This window comes from Aphis gossypii, chromosome 1, assembly GCF_020184175.1.
Source record: "Aphis gossypii isolate Hap1 chromosome 1, ASM2018417v2, whole genome shotgun sequence".
Classification (NCBI taxonomy): Eukaryota; Metazoa; Arthropoda; class Insecta; order Hemiptera; family Aphididae; genus Aphis; species Aphis gossypii.
Genome location: NC_065530.1, coordinates 72,554,816 through 72,573,950, shown reverse-complemented (window position 1 = coordinate 72,573,950; position 19,135 = coordinate 72,554,816). Strand labels below are relative to the sequence as shown.

The 19,135-nt window shown below is 26.4% G+C and overlaps 1 protein-coding gene across 2 annotated transcripts in view; it reads right to left on the bottom strand.

Annotated features, from left to right (window-relative positions):
* Positions 1-18,668, bottom strand: part of LOC114124683 (elongation of very long chain fatty acids protein AAEL008004-like) — a 43,306-nt gene extending 24,638 nt beyond the window's left edge. Inside the window, exon 1 of one of the 2 annotated variants that reach the window (XM_050198773.1) lies at positions 18,322-18,668. The gene's annotated coding sequence lies outside the window, so the exon portion shown is untranslated. The remainder of the gene's footprint in view (positions 1-18,321) is intronic. The other variant, XM_050198766.1, reaches the window with a different exon arrangement.
* Between the last annotated feature and the right edge of the window lie 467 nt (positions 18,669-19,135).

Sequence of the window (19,135 nt, the reverse complement as noted above, 5' to 3'; positions counted from 1 at the left end):
AATGTCATAATAATATATGGATTATATCGAGATACCTAGGTGATCTTTTTTTATGAAAGAATATAACATTAAATAATATCTAAGAGGGATAAAGAGAGAGAGAGAGTGAGTGAGAGTGAGAGAAAGAAAATTACGTATTTAAAATATCACACACAGCTTTGGCCTTCAAATAAGTCATTGTGACCCCCTTTACACGATTGTTAAAAAATAGTGATCATATATATAGTATGTCACTGAATCACCTTGAAAAAGAAATTTCAATAAAAAAAAAATTTAACATCGCAGATACCTCTATACCTACAATAATTTTTATAGTCATTACGACGCACGTTGTGTTCAAAATTCGTAGATCCTTCGTATAAATCCTCTAGGTGTTTATATATAGTATATATTCTCCAACGGCGCGTTTAAAATGAGTTGGACTGTTAGAGAGTAAAGAATTCAGGTAACACGCATAATGCAATAACTTCGGAGAAGTGCAAACAATATAATATTATACATACAGCGTTGAGTAATAATAATAAAGTACCTCACTGGGTCCCGAAAAATATACATTATGCCTATGTATATTGGATAATATGTAAAATATAAATACTTGAACGAAGGTTTCGGCACGTTGTGTATTAAAAACAAAAAACATAATCGAGTAACCGCGTGAAAAGCGTACAGGACGGTTTCAGTTGTTTTAGTAATTTATACTATATAGTATATACGTATACTTAATAATAATGACAATGTTCTATTTTTTATGTAAAAAGACGGTCAGTGTTTCGAAAACATTAACAAATATCTATTTTATTAACAGTGTAAAAAACAACAACAAAATGTGATCTTACATCATTTCGTAGATTCGGTAGTATATAATCTTATAGAACAGGATGACTATGACATACATCGACGATAATGATTAAAACTATACTTTTCCGCATAACATAATATATGAATATATACAAATGGGTTAACTATCGTGTGAGATAATATTGTTACAATATCATGATTAAGGGAAACAATTTGTCTGCAGATAGTACTCACAAATACAAGACAAAAAACAATTGATAAATATATTATAATATTACATCAAAATCATAAACCATTTCCGCATCTCCTGATCCTAAGTACATAGTCATTTTTTCTTTCGTAGCAATTTATAGTATACTGTATAGACGGGTATGTACATACACAGTAAAATATATATATTCTAGTGCGATAATTGTACACGTTCTATGACGAATTTTTATTTTTTATAGATCTATATATTTCATAATATTATACGATTATGAATGCATTATATAATTTCAATATAGGCACCTTCCAACATTATATTTATGTTTAAGCCGGCTTATCAAAATTCAAAAATTTTCAAAACACATACGCATATAACACTTGTTCAAATTATTATAGCCCTTCACAAAAACTCATAAATGCACACAGCTGACTTGGAAGTTCACTACACTTGTACTTCTACTTACACTTATATACTTACGATATATTTTTGGCACTAGTCGATTTTTTTCTCTATAATATTGAACGTCTTCGTACTTCAATATATATATTTATGGCACACAGAAAACAATAATAACGTGTCGTCATAATTCGATTCCAACCTTCAAACCAGTTTCAACATATACAACATTATATATTATACGTACACATTTTCCCCATCAAACACCGTACACCACATATTATTGCCTTCTACGACTATAAACAAACAAAAGATACCACTGAATTTCGTGTTAAGGACAAATAGCAGCGAGTTTGCTAAAAATTAAATTAAATTTTTCTAGTGACTAAAAATTAATATGATTTTTCAAGTCACTAAAACGACTACACAGTACTATACGATACGTTACATACAGCAGTCGTGCAGATGGTGTATTATTGGTTTAACCTAGAAATATTTGTTTTATTATAAATTTCTTATATTATCAACAAAGTAATGAATGACCGTGAGCGATTTGTCAGAATCAAACAAGTGTGAACAATTAATATGCTTAACATGATTTTTAAAAGTATAAATATTTGCAAAAAAATAACCAGATAGATACTCGACTATCAAAATCTAGAATATACTTTTTTAGATTTCCAAAGGAGCGTGGAAGCGGCTCCAAGTTTTTTTTCAAAAAGGAGCATCACATATCATTTAGAAATTAAACATAAAGTAATGCCAGTATATGTTTAAACTTTTATAGAAATGCCGTAGAAAAAATTACATGCATGCGTATTTTAGACATAAGAAAGATATAGAGCCTACATAAATACAAAATTATATTATCTATTTATCACTTACAACACATAGTACTACACCACATATATACTGGGAGTAAGTGATGATCAATTTGACTGTATTTGATTAATAAAACTAAAAAAAATTTAATATTATATTTTTTTACGTCTTAAATCTTAATAATATTTTTTTATAGTGATATTTTCCAAGACACTCACATAATCATATAAAAATCAACTATATTGAAATCAAAATATTGTATACGTTTAAAATATTACAAAGATATTTTAAATTATGTCCAATGACAACAATATTTATTTTAAATATTGGATTAAAATCATAAACGCACGAGTCTTACATACATATTCATTGTAAATTTTTGTCATAGAACTTATATATTCCTATGTGTATACAAATTATGTACATTTGCGTTATTATTAATAAGGTACCTAATAAATTGCAAGTAGGTATTACCATCTAGTATATTTTACTTTTTAAATATTATTGAATTTAATGAAGTATAGGTACTCGAAAATATGCAATAACGATAAAATAAAAAATCAAAGGTCATTAAGAACGAGATAAAATAAATAGTAAACGTTAGTCTTAAACATGATGGATATAAGTACAATATTCTCATAAGTTTGTACATATTTTATTTATACAACTGCATAGGTATAACCTATACGGTAGTTATATTACTTTCACTAAAATACCAATTTTAAACTATATACATAATTTATAGTTTTTATGATAGTAAGTTGTCTTTAGTAATATAATGATTACTATATTTTAATTAGTTTTCAAAATATTTTCATACGAACGTTAAAATAATAAGATATTTAAAATTGTACTCGTATTATAAGGTAAAACTGTTAAGATAAAAAAAAATTATTGAAATATTTTTTTTTAAATTAATACTTAATAATTTTAATCGATTTGTTATATTTCCAAGGACTGTTAGTACAATATTGCAGACAACAATATTTTACACTAGAGATTTGGAATTGTTTACAAAATACTTGGCGATAAAACAGAATTGACACATACATTTTACCATAAAAACTGTAGACTACCGAAATTAATAAAAATTAATAACTCAAAATATACACCAACCATATTTAACAGCAAAAAATGTAATTATAAATTTATATTAAATGGGTATTGTACAGTTTGAGTATAGATAGAATGACATTCTTTTTTGCTTTAATAAATCCATTTTTTTTTTTAAATTCTCATTAATATAAACATATTTAATTGACTCAACCATAGTACAATATACCTATTGATAATAATTTATATGTTCTGATAAATTATTTATTATTATACAACGTGTTAGCCAATATCAAGACAATTTCAGTCCAAATATACAATTCTAAATCATTAAAACAACAAGCGAAATCATGACAAATGAGAACTAGTTTTGATTTTTGAAAAAAAAAAATATATACATAAATTATGTATGCATTTGTATTTAGAAACATAAACCAAATATGCAATTTTTTGTAAAAAAAATAATTAATAATATTCGGTAATCACTGCTTACAGTGATTCACTATATACAGTTAAATATTTGTTTTATATACGTATTACGATAGTGATTAGAATACTAATTCAATATGTGAATTGAATTCAATGTAATCGAAAACGTACAACTTAAAATGGCCCATTACACAAGGTCGACAGAGCCGTTTGGAGTTAGTGCATGCAGAGACGTGCAGGTTGAAAATTATTATTGTTTACTATTGTAGCTATACAAAATGTTAGAAATCTTAACACTCGAAATAGTGAAAATGATGATCTGTATCCCATGTTCACAAACTTCCGCTTTCTCAAGGACATAAATAAACAGAAAAATTAAATAATAACGAATATACTAGTTTAAAAATTTACCGATTCTGTCTGAAATATCGAACTAGTATTTAATGAAGTTTCAAAAAGGGATTATTTAACATAATGGTAAGCTGTTACTATCATTTTGACAATTTTACTATTGTCCTGACACAATAGGTTTGAAAGTCAGAAAATGCATTCATTGAATTAGGTTATCGATTACCCAAGAGATGGTGTATGATCCGATCGGTGATCTCACGGTATATGTTTTATATATAGTATAACAACAATGTACGAGAAGTAGGTGGTCGAGAACACATAATACATAGAATAACACATGACAAGGTCAATTAGTAGGTACTTAACGACAATATAACAAAATATAATATTTTAAAATTAAACAATTTTTTTTTCCTATCCACTCTTAAACTAAGACACAATAATATTTTAACAAACATAATAATATAATACGTAGATAGGTGCCTAAACGAATTTAAAATGTATTATATGGAATAAGTAGAATCGTATTTTATACGTAAAACTATAGTTGGGCATACTATTTAATTAAATAAATTGAATAGGAAAATACATAATATACATTTACATAAGTAATCTTTCTAATTATATGATTAAAAACAATTAAAAATGAAATTTAAGAATATTCACGATAATATTATGACTGTAAGCCATATAAGCTTGAAAAACGGAAAATAAACTAATACAAAAGTAACGTTTTAAACCTAGATATGCAAGATTCTTATTGCATTGTAATTGTTAAAAAATTATGTTCGTTAGTATTATTAAGAATAACAGTTTTTTAAAACAATTAAAATGATCTTTACTTTACAATGTTTCTAATAATGTTCATTTAATACCTTAAAATTTTAAAATTTGTATTTGCCACTTAAACAATAATATTAAATACCTAATAAAATAATTTTTTTAATATTCTATTATTAGACATACAAATTGTAGTTACTTATATAAAAAATAATATAAATTTCAACACAAATAATATTCTATTTTTTTTTTTACCGTCTATGACAGTATGAAATTATTACCTATAGATAGGTACATTGAAAAATTTAGTGGATGAAGAGTAATTAAAATTATATTTATAGAAAATATACATATATATTAAACTAAATAGTAAAAACCGTATTATTTGTATAACAATGATATCTTATAGTGCAAATCTATGTGTGAACCATAGAGTAAAGAATATGTGAACGCTACTTAACTGTTTAAATATTAGATAAAACATTTATTATTTATTTATTTATTTTCATTGCAATCTAGTCTAAAATGTTATTTATTTAAGTGTATTTAAAAACTAATAATAATCACGATAACTCTAATAATTGTAGGTACAAAATGTAACAATAATACCTATCTTGACTGAAAAATTAAAATTATCACAAAATAATAATATTGAAATTACCTACAACTATGTATGTATTTAAAAATAAGCCTTAATGTAAATTATTGCTAAAATAGTTATAGTTTAAATAATAAATAATTTATGTTTTAGATTAATAATATTTAAGCCACAAATAATCAAAAATGTAACTACTAAAATATTTATGAATATAATATATAATTTGTTTCAAAAATATTTCATTAATTCTTATCTAAAAATTGCAATAACAATTTATGAACTTGTATAGAGATGAAAAGTTTTTCTTCGAATTTAAAATAGTAATAAATAATAATAATAATAATATTGCAAACTTTAAAATATCACTACAAAAATGTTCCATGGCAAAATATCCAGCGTAAATAACAACTCAAAATGTTAACTTTTATTATAACAGTTGCGAATAATAATCACACTTTATCTATAAAGTGAATATTATAGGTGTTATTCGTTATTTTGATAATGGTATTTAGTGTGTCATTTTATTATCTACAACGCGTGTCATAAATTAATATTTTTTAATTAAATTATTCTATAAAAAATTTTATAATGTTAAATTAAAAAATGCTAGAATTTATCCAAAGCCTCAGTTAAAACAAAAATGTGAAACATTTTTACAAGCGGTTAAATGCTGTTATAAGAGGATATGATGAAACGAATAATAATAAATATTTAAAATCAATAGCATATAACTTAGCATTATAATAAATAAGCAGGTATAAAAATTTTCAACTAAAAATTATCGTTTTAATATTTTTTTAAACATTTTTTAATTTTTTTTTTTTTTTGTATTCAATAAATGTCAATAATAATTATATTGTATTAATATTTATATAATTTTAATAAAAAGGTTTACATTTTGAATTAATATTTAGGTGGGATATTTTGTCAAAGAATATTTTTGCGGAGATATTTTATTTTTAAGATATTTTGTTGGGGATATTTTGACGTGTCACCAAAAAATGATAGCTTCTTAATGAAATATATATATTACACAATTACCAACACAAAATGCATGCTTAGGTTGTCAGTGCACTCCGGAATATACAAGTATATAGGTAAATAAAACTATATGTATAGTATACACTATACATTATATTCTAAATGTAAACAAAATAAAAAAACATTCAACGTAAATACCCTGAAATGCAAATAAAAAGTTATGTATTGTAGTTATTATTTTATAGAAATTTTGATATTTCATTCATTCATTGACATAAACATTATGAACTTAAAATTAAAATACTTTTAAACTTCAAAGTGGGTAAAAGCTTTTCTCAAAGTACCAATACAGTATAGACAATTTCTCCAAGTATTTCAATATACCTATATTGAATTAGGTATATAATTTCCAATATTGATGATAATTCCTAACTATGAAGTTTTAAATAGCAATTAACAACTATATTTATGTGCTTGAAATAAAATGAATCATCAATCATGGCAATATTATAATATTTAAGAAATATTTCATAGCTACACAATTCTAGTAACAATATGATCAGTTTCTTGAATTTCTTTTCCTAATCGTTTTGTAAACACACTTTTTTTAAATAAAATTTTAAATTCACAAAATACGTTCGAATTTTTGATTTTAGATACCTTAAATATGGCCTATAATATAATCCAATAATAAATGTTATAACTACTATAATATGTCCATAAATATTATATATATAATGAATACATATACATGATATAATACAATGGTATGGATAGTAAATTTAAATAAATTATAAGTGAATATTATGCGTAATATTATAATAAAAAACTTCGTAATCAACACTTACAAAACATAGCAATTGACTTATCTAGTGGTTAAATTACAAAATTTGTTAGGGATACTTGTTTAGTAATTTAAGACAAAATAAACTAGTCTCGCCATATTATACCGATGTTTACCACCAAGCTATGCCGATAAATTACACGGTACATTGTAACAATAATAATATATACTATTCAGAATACTGTTATTATTTTGATTTCAATAATTGGTGTGTCTTGCAACAAATAACAGTGAACTAATTTCCCGTTTGGTAGACTTAAGCAACGGCGGAGTTAGGCAAACGAAATAGATAAGTACCTTCCAAGTACCAGACGTTTGTTATTTCGACAGAAATATTTTAAAAGGGTGATATTACCTACATTGACCTAAAAGTAGCTGAAGAATGTAATATGTAAGCATTTATGTATAATAACTATATATATGTATAATGTATATGTATACTTCTAATATGTTACAATTATCTTCAAAGGGCAAACGAATAGAAATTGGTTAATTTCTATGAACATTTCAAATTATGCCCATCGGTAGATAAATACAAACCATTCTTAATTAAAACTCGAATATTATTTAAACTACCAAATAAAACATTACTTAAGTTAATATTAAAACCCATAAAATATACATACATTATAAGTATATAAAATTAATGAACAAGTGAATAATAAACAGGCATGCATTAATATAAAAACATCGATTTAATGTATTATTTATTCGCGTGAATATAAAAAACGTTAATACCATATTAGTATGATTATAAATTACTATTTATAATCAATGTTAATGCGCAAGCATACGACATCCCGGAAAATTTGTAAGCGCACGTTGAAGTCATGGAAATGATTAGTGAAAAGAAAAAAACGACGATATAGAGTACACTTAAACGAAGATGATTAAGACAGCGCCCTTGGATATTTTAATTCAAACATAACGATAATGGCAAGAAAGAAAAAAATCCAAATAGACGACGACGTCGCTGCAGCCGCGACGAGTTATGAAAGACTACTGACGAAGGTCAGGATCGCCTAACTTCGGTAGGCACAAGGCAGGTACACTTTCCGAGCACGGAACATCATCGACATAGTAAAAAACAAACATATGCGCACACACGCAGCTGTACAAGCCTAATCGTGAGAATAAATTATTTTTGTAGCAAACGTTCACCAAATATATAATATTAATATACATATATATTATATATAATGTATATTTCGAGTTATTAATTTTTATTAATTTCGGTAGCCTGCAGTTTTTATAATAAAATGTATATGTCAATTCTGTTTTATGGCCAAGTATTTTGTAAACAATTCCAAATCTCTAGTGTAAAATATTGTTCTCTGCATGTATATATACCATCACGGTAACTAGCAATCGATCATCGCGGTGCCAAAATAAAATAAATTCATCTCTAATTTATATAACTATAGTTTGGATTATACGGCAGGGGTAACTTCAGGGGGAAAACTAGGGGCCGCTATTATAATTCAGTATGTCTAAAAAAAAAGTTGTACATTATTAAAAACTAAATTACAAAAAAAATTATACCATCGACTATTTTATATAGATGTATGTACCTATTATATTCTATATTCTATCTATATTCTATACTATTAAATATAATTAAACTATAATAATATTTACTATGGTATGATATTATTATAAACCTTATATCTTAACCCCCCTCCCCAACCAAATCTCATGAGCCGCCACTATTATACAGGATAGCTCGAATATGCGTCAATATGATACAAAAAAAAAATAATAAATGTCAACTTTTGAGGGACACTATAATATAGACCTAGCTAAGCTAAATGATCATTAATAAAATTATTCAAACATATAAATGCTCACGATACATTGTCAGCAGAATAAAATCATAATTCTTAATTGAAAATGAATATAATACATAGAATAGGGGGTTTTCAGTGAACTGATTATAAATTCAAATATATACATAAAATAGAGTATACGTGTAGTGAAGTATATACTAGTCTATAGAAAGGCAATGACCACATAGAATCTACGTGTGTAGTACCACGTTATCTATTTAAATATTACACAAGAAGTCGTGATGTAATTCTCATAAAATATTGACTACATTTTTGGGACGAATTTAAAATTTTGAAATTGTCAATAAAACGAATAATATTTATCTTTGGTAAGGTAACCAACAATTGAACAAAAGCTCATTCATGTGTTATTTTTATCATGTAATTCAAGAATGTTTTTTTTTACAAACGTTTTAAATTGTATTTTAGTAGGATTATGTTACACAATAATATATTCTCAAATCAAGCAGTCCCCCAACATATAATACCTAGCTACAGATCCATTGTATACAAAACCGTGTACCGCAAATATTGTTACAACTGTTATAAGCATGGCGCAACGACACGCAATTTTAAATATAACTATTATTACTATTATATAGGTACCTACAATACATTGGTATTGGTCTCGAGCACGCCATCGACAGTTAGTAACATTTGGTGCGCGATCGATTGTTTGAATCGTCGCGTCGTTCAACCGAAATCTATAAAACTACAACGATATATTATAGTAGTACGTATAATAATAATATGGTGTCATTCAACGAGACGAAATATATGGAGACAATAGTCCAGGCTATAAACATTAAATACTGCGCTGTTTTACCAGTGATTTATTGTTGAAAATGTCCGACCAAAAATCAAAATATTATAAAAAAAAAAAAATGACTAACTCATAAGCCATAACGAAAATAATAAAATTTAGCATTATCAGTTGATAACCAAACCTATTGCAGTTTTATCTATAGGTACAACTAAAAACTTATTCAGTTTTTAAACGAAATAAGTCGAATACATAGTAATATACAATATACATATATATTATATATACAATATACATACATTGTGTATTGTATATACGTATGTATACGCTGTTCTATGTTTATCTCACTTTGACATTTTTTTGTCGACAGCTTATTACAGAAAAAATAATATAATAATGGCCGTTTGTAAGCTTGACGCATCATACAACGACAGCACAAGGAAAATACTTGAGAATACCAAAAACTTACCTACCTACTAAAATGGCAAATCGCCAATAAATAGAGGTGAACAAACTGAAACACGAGTAATATTTTTCCTCGACAATATAATTTTATTATTATCATGCTAAAAACACTATTATTGTGTCTATAGATTTATCATTGCTTAAAACAATATTGATTTGATTAATATTTATTAAATTATATTATTATCCAATATCATTACTATTATTGCCATACCTAGATATTATTACTATAGTTTTTATTAATACCCTTCGAACGTGCGTGTTGTATATGTATTTAGTATAGAAATAAAATAACTATATTACATACCCATTAACCTAACCACGCTGCCATAAGACAAGTAAACTTTTAAAACAAATACGTATTATAGCGCTTAAGAAAAATCAAATAAAAATTTTTAAAAAACATATTATTTTTGGCTATTAGTGCAGTTCCGGTGATGAGTGATTCCGCGAATTGTATGCCGTGGACTCTTTATATAAATAGGTCCCTGTGACAAATATCGAGTAAATTATTAAGGGGTCGTGAAAACAATGATTAATATTATGATAATAATAACTGTTGTATATTTTATATTTATACATATTTATATAGATACACATAATGCACACAGTAACAATTAATAATATGAGTAATAATTAATAACCTTAACAAAAAAAATCAACCTCAACGATGACCAATGGTCGTAAATCAAATTATTGAACCTACACACGAACGGCAATAACGAACATGATAATTATTGTGCGCTGGAATATTGTTTGAAAACGGTGGACAAGGTCGGATATCCTAAGGTCTGCATAATATGGCGTAACACGTGATACATTCAACGACTGATAAAATCAGTCATCGAATCAAATCGGACATCGGATCGTAGTATACAAAGAGATGCGCTTCATACTTATCATGGAGGGCGAAGCATGGCTGTCGGAAACTTTTTACCACTATACGTCCCTATTCCGGGCGGTATTCAAGACATCAAGAATTACTCATATTCAATCTTTAAAGAAAAAAAAAGGCAAGCAATAAATAAAATATATTCTTTTAATTTTAAAAAAAAAATTTACGGCTTAAAATAAAATAACAGTTAATTTTTAATTCATTCAAAATATTCAACACAAGACAAAAAATATACATAAATACGCAATTCCTGGAGGACATATTATAATTAAATATATTATATTAACACTTGAATACACTCCACATGTACCGAAGAAACTGCCATAACTAACGTGTACTAAAATAATACATGTATATAATTATAAATTCCTGACATTGAAGTATACGCAGATTTTATTCAAAAATTACTTCATTTTTTAGAATAAAATACAAAGTGAAAGTTACTAATTAGTAAATTCATAAATAATCGTTATAGTTATGTATAAATATATAATATCAACAGAGAACAATATACAAATGAATACGACTCCCCTCCCTCTTTAACAATATTATAATAATAGTATTTATTATTCTAAATAAAAGTGTAGATTTTCAATACCAATTAAAATCAAAAACAAGTAATGATTTAATTAATATAAATTATATTTTGTATATAAAACTCTGTATAACAACTATGGTCTAAAAAAAAATTATATAAAATTCAGACCACATCAACAACTATGAACACCTGAAAAATCCAATAATTTCCATTTGTAAACAAATCAGCAAGTACCTATTGTATACTTGATTTAAAAACTTTATGTGTCTGTTTCCACACTATACCGATGAAAAAAGTAATACAATGAATTAATTAATGTATTTAAATAGTTGGTAGGATTAATAGCAACTAATTTAGCTATAATTTCACGATCATTGATAATATAAATGCATCGTTTCCTTCATTTCTCCACCCTCTCTAAATAGTTATGTCCTAGACATGTGCCGTGTTCATCCTGACTATTAAAGTATAAGGTAAGCACAATAATCTTTTAAGTTGTTTGTTTTTATTTCAGTAAACACAATTAAAAATTAACTTTCAAAATGATAATCGGTTTATGAAATGCTTTCAATTACAATTTTTAAAAACTAAATAATATTTTACATATTATACTCAAACTTTACAAAGTAAATATATTATAGAGTATAAAGAGTATTACACGTATTATACATTAATTATTTAAAAATAATATAGGTAATATCGTAGGTACCTATCTAAATTATTACAATTAAAATTTATAACTTGTCTTATAAATTATAATCTTACTTATTTTTGTTCTGTGAATTGTGAATTTAAACTTATTAATTTCCTGATTAACTTATTTTAAATTCAATTTTTATACATCAAGAATCATAAAAAAAAATATTTTGCTGAAAATATGGATAAATATTAAACCATTCAAAAAAGTTTAAAAACGTAAACAACTTAATAAGTTATTACGACAAATAATATAGAAAAATAATACATTATTTTGCAATAAAATCAAATTATGTAAACAGATCTTTTTAAAAAGGTTAATACTTTTTGAGGTATAAGTGTTCACTATTAAAACAATCAATATCATTCATTATCCTAGATCTCAAATTAAAGACATTAAGTATACATTAATATTTAATATATTAAATTCCATATAATGTTATAATAAAATAACAATAATGTAGCACCTTGTATAGCTGCTGCTGCAGCAGTAGTATTTTTATGATGACATATTATGGGTATGACAATAAACATTCGTTATAGGCTAATTTAGCTGTATCTACAAAAATACAAAGTGGGCACGATTTGGTGAAATTGCTCGCTGTGACAGAATGCAATTGATAGGTTTGTAACTTATTATACCAAACATTTCGATAACGAGGATAAATTTCGTAACAAATTAATAAGTAGCTGTAAGTAGTGGGTACAAACCAAATTAACAACGTCAACAATTCGATATCGAACGCACATACTATTACACATGTTACAAACAGCATATACACATTACGCATATTATCATAATCCTACAAACGAATTGACTCTATAAAAAACATAATTACACGAAGCGCGCAAATCACCATATATTTATTATTTTATTCACAATAATAACTACACAATGAGAAACCTTTTAGTAACTAACTCGTTATGCATAAAGTTATTAATGAACTGATATAATTGATTTCCATGTAACAATACATAATACAGCAATATAGGTAACTTAGCTGTTCAATTAAAAAACGGAACCGTTGTTGTTTAAAAATCACTTTAAAGTTTTAAAACAAATTACGATGATTAGTCAATATTTAAAACTTAATAGACATAACCAACTGCGAATAAAATACATTGTGTTTCAAAACCACTAACCAGAAAGCGTATTCTTAAGCGATTATTAAAGAAAAAATATGTTGGACACAATATACGTTATATTTTAATATTGATAGGAATCACAAGTTTATAGAATGAAAGATCAATAAACAATATGTACTTACATGATGCGTTACCGATATAAAACAAGAAAACATAAGAAAAACACCAACTACTGCAGCATTTTGAACACATAAACTATCATAGGTACTATATAATAGAATATTTTCGTATGTATAGTATATAATGAGTTACAATCATCACAATGAATATTACAAAAATATTATTAATAATACTATAATGTATAATAATATTATTATTATTTCAACTAAATGAGATTGAATATATTAGTTCACACGTGATTCTAAATCTTCAATAATTAAATATTTATGTTACCTACATTAAAATTTATTAGTGTCTGACGATTGCCAAATTTTCTTTAATGCTGTAAATCTTATACATATCTAGCTACCTATTTTATGTTATATTATATTATTTTTAATTTATTGATTGTATTAAATTTAAATATGTATTGTACCATTCCACACCAAGCGCATATTATGTAAAAAAAATAATAATAAAATATTACGTAATTTAAAATTATTTTAATTTTACCGAAAGCGGATCAAAAACCGAGAAGAAAACATTAAATGTTTAAATAGCGCACAACTGTAACACAGAAAACAGTATACTAAATGGTAATCATATAAAAATATTATATACACCAGGAGAGTAGCCAGGAAAATGTAAGGGACTGCAACCCACCCCAAAATTTAAAAAAATAAAAATACCAAATAAATACAAATACTTTTGTTTAGTGAACGTGTTACATAAAATGTAATCACGAAGTAAAATAATAATTTTTATGAAAGTTACAGCAAAAGTCTAAAATGTAGTACCTATACCAGCGTGTCACGGCATCCGCATACCAAACTAATGAGGGATCCTAGTTAAGCCTCCTTTATATCACAAATTATTAACTCTTATCTCAAAGAAAAATCATAATACAATTGAAGAAACGTCAACACTACAAAGACCTAGGTATCACACCAAAATATTATAATAACGTAAAACATTACACGGCAACTTCTAGTCAACTATAGGCATTATTGTTGAGGAAAGATAAACAGTATATTATTTTATAATACCTAAAATATGGATAATATGCATAAACGCATTACGACGGCGTGGCGGTATTGTGACGCAGACCTACCTCTACATATTATATACAATATTATTATTATATTCCGTCTAGAGACACACTTTCGTTTTCCGATATTCAATTAAGAATTCTCAACAGGACTGTTACGACACAGACGTAATATAGTATAATATGTTTATAGTGTATACATATATATATATATAAATAGTCGGAAACTTGACCTAAAACCATTTGTATTTTATTTTTATTTTATTTTTTGTTTGAGGTAGGTACACGTCCTGTTAGCAATTTATCAAATAGCCCGAATCAATATATAATTACCAAACACTAATTGCAAACAAGAAGCAGAAAAAATATCATCCAAAAAAAACTCCCTGTAGATAAATAGTGGCGCGTCAGTCTAAATAATAACATTAATAGGTACCTATTATAATATTATATCATGCACGGCTGATGAGGCGTAAAATTCGGTCAACGCGGCCGGCCGTCTTTTATCTACAATTTCTCGCACTAATGTTTGGAAACGTCCGCAAACATATTGCATATTTGCATTTTTTTACGAAGCAAGTATGTATTTAACTACACAACACGAAGAAAGATTCTCATAAAGTCGTAACCTACCTACATTGAAATAATTCTGTGTACAGTATAGTTATGACGGCAGAGACCGGACGGACCGTCGCTGTACGAAATACTATCAAGTATGTAGTGTGTGTATATATATAATGTATATCTCATTGAAAATTTTTAATATATTCATATTTCAACGACTGTATAATAAAGGTGGTCAAGGTAATACGAAATAGTACACAGCGCGTTACAGCAGACGACTGACGAGTCTATACGACAGTAAATATAATATTTTTATTTTTTATATTTTTATATATTATTATTATATAGTTACCTGTATGACGTATGTCTATATTAGATTTACTTTATTTATTTATTTATAAGAATATAATTAGGTGTTACTCACTATAATATTAGGTATTAGTTTTTAACCATCATAAGAGAACCGTTAGAAGTAAAAACACAATGATTATTGCTACCTACTAATATTCTAATTCATTTAATTAAATTACCATAAGTAAAATCATGTTAAAAATTGGATCTCCTCCATTTTTTAATGCGTTTAATATTAGAACTAAAAATTATAAGTATTCAACACCTAAAATACTTCAAGAAGGTATTCAGATTAAAATAAACAGTTAAATTTATATAAGGTATATTATACATTTTTCAATTTGTTTACTTTAAAAGTGTATATTAAGAGAAATTCTAATTAAATTGAAAATTAAAATTGTTAACACTATACCTATAATATAATATAATGTTGTAACAAAAATTATACCTATTGTTTATTTAAGAAAATACCAGGGAAGACATACTGTTACTTTAAATTTTTTTTTTCAATAGTTAAATTTTAAAATCTAATTGTTTACATTGAATAATTGATTGAAGTAGGTACATCAAACTAATGATATGATGTTAAGAAACATTTCATTTTGAAATTAAACTTCAACAAACATTGATTCTAAATACCCGTTATATGACCACCTGGGATATCTAACAATGTATCTTTGTTTCCTAAATAATGCTTATTATAATTTCAATTTAATTAAATTTTAAAAATGGATAGTAGAAAAAAAATTAATACATGATGAAAGAATGTTATTTAAAACCATATGGTCTATAATTAAAACAAATCAATACAACAAAATACACTATTAAACACACTAGTAAGAGCAATAGGTAATAATTATTATAGTAACGTATTATCAGCATTACCAGTACATAAGCATTGCGCAGTTTACACATAGAGGGTGTTGTTATAATATCCATAACTAGTTAAAAGTGGGAGATTTTTAAAAATTATATATTGTAAAAATAATTTGAGATCTACTAGTTATCTAAAATAATTATCATAGATATTAAAGAAAACTTTTTAACAATTATTTATTTTTTTTTTTTATTTCTCAAAGTTGTACTTTATAAAAACTAGGAGACAGTCTATGTTTATTAGTAATATTAATTAACCTCTGAACTAAAAGTCTACCAGGTAGCCGGTAGGTACTATGACTATTATTAAAATTTAATGTTTAGATGTATGAAGAGTTGAAACTTAAGTAATAAAATTCCTAAAATTATTAAAACACATTTTCCTATAATTATAAGATACAATTATAAAGACAATTAGTCACAACTGAACAGAAATTTATTAGTGTAATAAATATGTTAATAATTTTAGAGAAAACATTGATATGATATCAAAGTAGTTTAATAAATTACTTAGACTTTAAATAAGAAAAACTACTCGTTTTTCTCTGTATTTCAATAAATTTACTAATTAGTAATTACCTACACATTCCGCACAAAAAACTATTTAAAATAATTTATTTCACCGATAGGTATCATTGTACAGATGACCAGAATTAATTATGTTTTACTATAATAACTTTTAATTAATATGATAAATGTACTTCATAACTACCTAATACAAAATATTTTAAGTTTTAAATCAAATTACTTAAATAATATGATTTAATAACAAAAATAATTTATCATTTTATCATGGGATAATGAGTATAATCACATCATAGTCATCTGAATAATATATTTTTTGTTCAGATTATTTTTGTTGAGCAAGTAAATATAATGTCAAACAAATGTTAAGAAGCCACAGTAATTTTGTGGATTTAATTAATGAATTTTGTTAAATTTATCTACTAACTTCGATACTTAATATCATTATATGAGTATATGAATGTCAATACAAAACAATATAAGAAGTCATCAAAACATATATGCTACCTATATAGGTAGTACCTACACTAATACAGCTAAAATAAATTATTTCAAAGGTCACAGTTATTGACACTTATAAGGTGATAATGCACTACCTTGCGGTTGTTATTCTAGGTGGCATTGAGTATTTTGCTGTATTACTTAACACATACCTATTAGAATTACGCATATACATTGGTTAGTTGACGATAGGAAAGCATATAGATTTCACAGAAAAATCAATAAACAAATAAAAATATGACAGAATTAACATTTTAAATTTTTTTTAAAACAATAGTACCTACCTACCTAGATACTGTACAATGCACATACATAAAACAATATGTTTTAAGAGGACAAAGATTAATGGGACAAACAAGCAACTATTTAAACTCTTCAATTAAATGCCATTGTCCAAAATAAAGGTGACACTGTGATAATGAGAAATGATATTAAAGTATTTTTAAAGTGTCAAAAGTCAAAACTTAGATTTGAAACCATACCTAGTTCTATTATTAAAACGGTGTGTCCCTATTAGACTTTTCCGCACAGTTTAAGATGGATATTTTGAATTGTCTATTTACATTTCACAAGTTTAATCTTAATAGGTCTGTGGTGAAGACGTAAAGTAACCCCCTTACACAACGACTGCAAAGTAGGTATACGTATAGATATTAGAATTTAGAGGGCAATTTCACCATACCACATATAGTCGAGACAGTTTATAACAATACAATAACAATAATTATTAAAACAAGGGCATTTGAACTCTGAGTATATTTCACTTACCCAAATACAAATGATTCTGTCAGTCGGCGTGTTCTCTGCAAGAAAGCATCTTCAAGAAAAACATCACTCAATAGATTTATCTATCTATCCCACTCCTTCTGTTCGACTTTGGAGATCCACAAGACAAACGGTCTCTTTACTGAAAGTAATAACGACCGTTTCGAACGTGTGTGAACATCTGTCGACGGTAAGTCCAAACAAGAATACTAGTTCGATGGCAACAAAGATCGGAGTCAGCCACCGCCATGATGACGATGAAAAAAACGGAAAATAGACTCACTCGGGCGAGCAAATTGTGATGAACGCGTGTAAAAACACTTGAAACACTTGTTCGACGTTAGTACGAAAGCACAAAAAAACAAGTCACACGAAGATAAACGCAATACGGCCCGGTCGAGACGAATTATTCCCTGATAGGCTGTGATAACTCACTGATAAGCCGCCGAAGCAGCAGCGACTAGTGATAATGACTGGCGAGTCAGGAAGGCGCCGATTACGTCGTGAGTTGTTTGAGATAACGTTTTCGCGTCCGTTATTGACGTGTTAAACGCACGGTTTAAGATAGAAGCCTATATTATTAAATCGTGGTTTTACGCCAAAATTTTACGATCACGATTTTACGCGTTATTCATAATAACATGGTGAGTAATGAGTGTTAAGTGGTTTATGTAGTGGTATGGATCTCGGATGACAGGGGCACGTGATCGTATGTATTCTGAAAAACTATTACAGCTTTTAATATTCCATTTCGTTTACATAATTATCGGTAATAAACTATATAAAAACAATTGTACAAATATTGTACTTACACAGG